We start from the raw sequence: 6,747 nt of genomic DNA, 5'->3' as shown, positions 1-6,747 counted from the left end.
TACATATTCAACTCCTGAAGAAGGGTCTCAGCCCAAAACTTCAACTTTGTATTCATTTCCATAGATGTTGCCTGAATTGCTGAGTTCCTCCAGCATTTTGAGAGTTTTGCTCTAGATTTTCTTGATCTGCAAAATCTCTTGTGTTTATTATATTGATCCTTTTTTGGCCACTTGACCTAATCTTTTATCTGATAATATTCCTGCGAAGTGCATGTGTAATTTTTAAAGACACAGTTGGTTATTGGACTGCTCGCCTCAGGAAGGTCAAAGTAAAAGAACCACCATAAAGAAAGTCCACCAAGTCTCCTGGTAGAGTTATGATTCATACTGGTAGCTTGTTCACATAAAAATGATTTTTGTCGCAGAATTCATGCAGAAGCAAGTCTGTTCCAGATTCACAACTAATGGGCTCAACTATAAAAATCGACAACCAAAGCAGCATTAGATATATTTCTTTTGCTTATTCTGAACAGGTGGTAGTGTAAGAAGTATCTTGTGCTATGTGTCACCAGCAGGTAACCAATTCTTTCCATCGAGGCTAAATTCACTTTCATTGTGAAATTATTTGTAAATGCTGACCTTCCAAGTGCTAATATACCTCTTACTTTTGAGGGCAAGATTTCCAAGATGCAACTGTTGTTTATGTTGTCATTAACAAACTCTAATTTTTTAAACATTATTCTTTATGACAACTGCAGATGGTTTCTTTGTCAGTAATAGAAATGTAAAGAAAATGGACAATATAACATTTTCACAATTAAAAATAACTCTACCTGACCAACTAACCACAACATTATTCTCCTGGCTCCATTTTGATTACATAAAGAAAGTCAGTGATCTGCACATGTGAACATCCCTCTAGTTGCAGAATTTGAACAATGCAGAACTAAGAATACTTTGATTTTCATGCTGGAAGCATGTTTATAAATCATTGTAATACAGGAAAATAATTTTGAACTCAAAAAATACACTCATATCATTCCTAAAATTAAATCACAAATGGAACAAATACAAAAATTCTATTCCACTTGAAAAAATTACATATAATCTAAGAAATGAATATGGTACATTTTTGAAAATTTGGCTCCCATACCTACAAAAGATAGGATTAAATAGATAGGTCCTTTGAAGATAAAATTACAAAGTAATTGGGGAAAGTAAAAATAAAAATAAGAATTATTTTGAACTCCATGGAGCATGTGGGGATCCTCCGATATCCAGGCAAACTTTCTCTTCTTTCTTTCTTTTTTTTCTTTCTTTAGACAAGGGTTAAGGGGGGGGGGGGAGGGTCAATATTATTTTTTTCTCTCTTCACTATTTTATCATTACATTTATTCTTCGTAATTTTCTAAAAAATTAATAAATAAATTTAAAAATATTCTATAAACATATTTACCAAGATTTCTCCTAATAAAGTGCAAAGTTGATTTGAGGCTATCTGAGCTGAAGATGGGCAAAAAAGTGGCATATGGAATACAGTGTCAGGAAGTGTCTGGTCATGTACTTTGGGTACATGAAAGTATAGACTAATCTAAGTTGAAGAAATGAAAGTATTGACTATTTTCTAAATGGAGAGAGTATTCAAAAATCTGAGGTGCAAAGGGACTTGGGAGTCCTCGTGTAGGATGCCCTAAAAGTCGGTTTACAGGCTTAGTCAGTTATGAGGAATGCAAATACAATGTTAGCATTCATTCTGAATGGACTAGAATATAAAAGCAAGGATTCATGCTGAGGCTTTATAAAGTACTGCTGAGGACTCACTTGGAGTATTGTGAGCAATTCTGGGCCCCATATCGAAGAAAGTGTGTGCTGACATTGGAGAGGGTTCAAAGGAGGTTCACGAGAATGATTCCAGGATTAAAAGGCTTATCATATGGGGAGCATTTGTATCATATGATGCAGCCTGTACTCACTGGAATTCAGAAGAATGAGGGGGATCTCTTTGAAAACTATCAAATATTAAAAAGCCTTGATAGAATGGATGTGGAGAGGATGTTTCCTATGGTGGGTATGCCTAGGAACAGCAGACAAAGCCTCAGAACAGTGGGATGCCCACTTAGAATGGAAATAAGGAGAAATTTCTTTAGCCAGAGGGTGGTGAATCTGTGGAATTCATTGCTGTGCAGCCAAGTCATTGGGTATATTTAAAGCACAAGTTGATAGATTCTTGATTAATCAGGGCATGAAGGGTGACGGAGAGAAGAAAGGAGACTGGGGCTGAGAGAGAAATGGATCAGTCATGATGAAATGGCAGAGTGGACTCGAATGGCCTAATTCTGTTCCTTCAGTATATCTTATAGTCTTACGGTCTTATTAATGAATAAAAAATAAGAACTATACCAATTAATAATTAAATATGCTATAATAATTTAATGCTAAAAAGAATCCCTAGGAACCAACAAAATTACAAAACATATTTGAATTTCATTGCTGGCTAAACAATATTTAAAACACTGTCATTTCAAAATGCTGACACGAAGATGAAAATTCCTTAATAAGAAGCAACTGAGAAATTCTGTTTGCTTTTTTTTCCCTCCAAAAATGATCATGATTGAAGGGTTTAAGAAGCATATCTGGAGATTGCTTTCACTGATTCTTCATTACCCTTTTATACCCTTGCTTTTCTTGGTTGCAATTATAAGTAATGAAATATTTGTTAAGACAAATACTACATCTGTAAATAGAATCTGCTATTAATGGAGCCCTTTCTTACAAACATGATATACCATAGAGCTTTTAAAAGGCAACATGAGGGGATATTATTACTTTAATTAATCAGTTTTTATTATAATTGCATCCATTCAATCATTAAGAAGACTTGTGCTCAGAAGCAATCAAGCTGTTGGTGCTGTTGAGAATATGTGTGGCGCAGAGAAGCAAACAAATTTGCAATGTCAGTATTGATAATATGTTGTGGAAAAAGAATGTCCAAATCAATCGATCCTCATCTGGGCAATTGGGCCAAGTCAGGCTTCCAGCAAGTCTAGGCCAGCTCTTGATAAATTTGCCCTTATTATCCCTATTGATGTTTGAATTTCTTCAGGTTGTTGTTACACGGGCACAAGGCAGCGACAGTAGTACCATGACCTGCTTCGATCCATAATCTACACCTGTTAGTGCTTTCCCTTGTTGCCTTGTGAGTATGTTTCAGCTAAAAGGTTAACAAAAGATTTGTCTGAGAAAACAGGCTGGCTCTTTACTACGGCAGCAACAGATCAATGCAGAGTAAATAACCTTTTCTACCTTATTTCCCAGAGCACTATTGATCTCTCTGATTTTTTTCCTTCCCTTTTCCTTCAGCGCTCCTGTCTCCTAACCCTTGGGACTCTAACGATCACCTCATATTGGACATGCTAACTGGCATATTATGACAGCTAACGTTTTGTCACTCTGTGCAAAGCTGTATAAAAGTGCCTGCTGAGGGTTTCAGCCCTGCATTTCTGCAACATGGCGAGGAAAGTGTGAAACACCGTATTTTTTTTTGCTGTTTTTCTTTCCTCAATAATTCTGCATTGTTTTCCAAATGCTGAACAGAAACCAACAGCGAATGTTGGGGAAGTGAGATTTCAGGGAGCCGTTTGAATTTGGGTAAGTCTTCATTCTTTGCTAACTGTAAAGCAAATAACATTTTTTCTTGCTGGACATTGGATGCTGATAAAGGGTATAATGTATGATGTGCCCTCAGTTTTTCTATAAATTAAATAATTGTTTTGTTTTAGTTGTATTAGCTTTATTTGACAAAAAATGACAGTGATTCCAACTAAGGGAAAGTGATTCTTAGATTCTGATGAAGCAAAATGATCTATAGAAGATCAGTTGGACACACTGTGCATATTCCCGGTGTTTGTTTTATTTTGTTAAGCTTTAAGTAATACTTAAACATCTCTATTATACATTTTCTAGGGAAGGCATGGTTAGCTGGCAGAACATAGTTGTTAAAACTCATTGTAGTTTGCATCACCTTATGTTCTCTGCAAAAAGAATCTGATGGGTTACCTCTCCAAAGAAATTAAAAGGATATTGTGGTTTCCATTGTATGGCATAATATTCTAAACAGATATATTTGGCCTACTCCAAGATGCCCAACAATGCAGGTGTGAAACCATTTCAAAGAGACACACTCTCCATCATTCAATAATGCACAAAGAGATATTATAGTAGACATACTTCTGAAGATTTTGTTGTGGATTTAATATTCCAATAATAATCGAGCAATCTTGTATATATTTTGCTTAATTAAGCATTCTTGTTCGTTTAAAGAGTTAATTACAGGTTATATGTAAAAATATGTTAATTGCTTATGTCATGATGTTACCATGTGATACATGTATGCCTCGCTTGAAGTAAAAGATGAAGTTAGATCCATTTTGAAGTTACAATACATAACAGATTTGTCTTGCATTTATATTTAAATGGAATCAAGATGATAAATTAATCTGTGCTGAATGGTTACAATAACAATACTATTGCTAATATTATCCTCTAACAATAACCAAAAAGCTGAAAAATAATATGGATTTCACTCTTGATGAGTTTGATATACTCATGGAAAATATTCATAACTTTTTCTCCTTTTCCTCTCGACACTGCAGGCTGATAGTACACTATTATTATTACTGGGAGCCATTTTATGACAGCTAAGATTACTTTGAGCTGTTGATTTTTTAGCTTGCTTTATAAAAATACAGAATGTATTTTTTTCTGAATACATTGCTTCTTTTTCAGTTTTGACATAATAGAAAATTAACTTTAAGATCTCAAGGTTATTATGTATATTCTTTAAAAGGACATGTAAATAGAGATCAACAGTTTAATCAGAAGTCTATTGTACAGTGATTTTTGCATTTTTGTATGTGGTAGTTTCCACAAATTAACCAACTTTTCATAAATCCCGCTAATGGCCTATTGTAAAAGGGTTATAAAATTCTTTTAGAGGAAAGTTCTGTATTTTTTCCTTTAAGGTTGGGATTGATATAGTAACCTGATAATCTTTGGTTCGGTCTGTTTTGGTATAGCAACCTGATTGATCCAAGCCAAGATTTTACACCTTTTAAAACCGTAAACTTCTTTGGAAATGTGTGGATATCAACCAGTTGCTTCTCAGGTCATTGATGCCTTAAAGAAATACAAAGCCGTTTTAATTTCTCAAAACATGAAAGAAATGTCTGTCCTCCTTGATAATTCGGAACTAAATTGAAACGAAGCTGCCAAAGAAAGGCTGAATCAAAATAATAATCAGGCAAAGTAGAAAACAGGAGAAAAATGATAAGGCTTCTACTGTATTTTCTACCACAAAAATAGTTTTCTCTTTCTTTTATTCTTTATAGTCTTATATATTGTTAATGCCTTTAATATTGTCAATTATGAAGTAATGTATCTTTTTGCCCGATACTAAAAGCATAGTTTTTGATTAAGAAAAATTATAGTATATTTCACAGGATTTGTTTGATATGTGGCGGTGTTCACCTGTGACTCCCTTGAGTTCTGTACAATATGGGTAAGCTCATGAACTCATGTGATCAAAGAGAATTTCCGCATTGTATACTTTGATGAGCCTTTGAAACTTTGAAAAATAAATCCTTTTCATTAGTCTCATCTACCTTGTATAATTATGTTGTGATGGAAAAAAAAGTTCTTAAATTTGCTTCTGATGAAACTTTTTAAAATTTATATAGCATATATATTTCCTTTTGACATCAAGGTAGGCTATTCAGCCTGTCAAATAAATGATGCCTCGCAGGATAAATTCTATTAAACCTACCCACCCTCTCGTACACTTACTTCTTTGCAAGAAATTCTTTTATACATATCAGAATAAGAATCAGGTTTAATATAACCAGCATATATCAGGAAACGTGCTGCTTTTGTAGCAGCTGCACAATGCATTGTATATTAATAAAATTTAAAATAAATAGAGCAAAAATAAAGAAAATTAAAAAGTAGTGAGGTAGTGTTCATAGGTGCAATGTCCATTCAGAAATCAGATAGCAGAGGGGAAGAAGCTATTCCTAAATCACTGAGTGGGTGCCTTCATGCTTCTTTACCTCCTCCCTGAGGTAACAATGAGAAGAGCGCATGTCTTGGGTGATGGGAGTCCTTAATGATCGATGCCAGCTTTTTGAAGCATCACTCCTTGAAGATATCCTGAATGCTGGGGAGGCTAGTGCCCAGGATGAAGCTGACAACTTTGTCAATATTTGACAACTTTCTGCAGCTTATTTCGATTCTGTGCAGTAGCACCCCCCCCCCCCCCACCACTCTTACCAGACTGCTACGCAGCCAGTCAGAATGCTGTCCACAGTACGTCTTTAGAAATTAGAGTGTGTCTTTGGCGGCATACTAAATCTCCTCAAACTCCTAATAAAATATAGCCACTGTCCTGTCATGTCCGTTCAAACTCCGAGTCCCTGACCAACCACGTATCCTGGTGGTAATTTGTTGCACTCAATTAATCCAACAGCTATTTCACTGTTGATTTTAAATGGTGGTGTTTGAGCTGTTCCTTTATCTACCTGGGCTATCAAAAGTTGAATAAGATCAGGAATACCCTAGTATACACAGGACTGTCAGTATTCTTAAAATTAGAATTGTGTAACCCCTTGACAGCACTTTTCTTTGAAACTGAAGAGTATGATCAGATGTCTACCATAACAAAGTAAAAATATATTGCTAAGGATTATGCTGAATATTTTATCTTGCTCACTGGCTAACTGTTGTTGGTATTTTTTCCAATTTACTGTATGAATT

Source organism: Hypanus sabinus, chromosome 28 (genome assembly GCF_030144855.1).
Source record: "Hypanus sabinus isolate sHypSab1 chromosome 28, sHypSab1.hap1, whole genome shotgun sequence".
In the NCBI taxonomy this organism is placed as follows: domain Eukaryota; kingdom Metazoa; phylum Chordata; class Chondrichthyes; order Myliobatiformes; family Dasyatidae; genus Hypanus; species Hypanus sabinus.
This window is presented reverse-complemented; position numbering follows the sequence as displayed.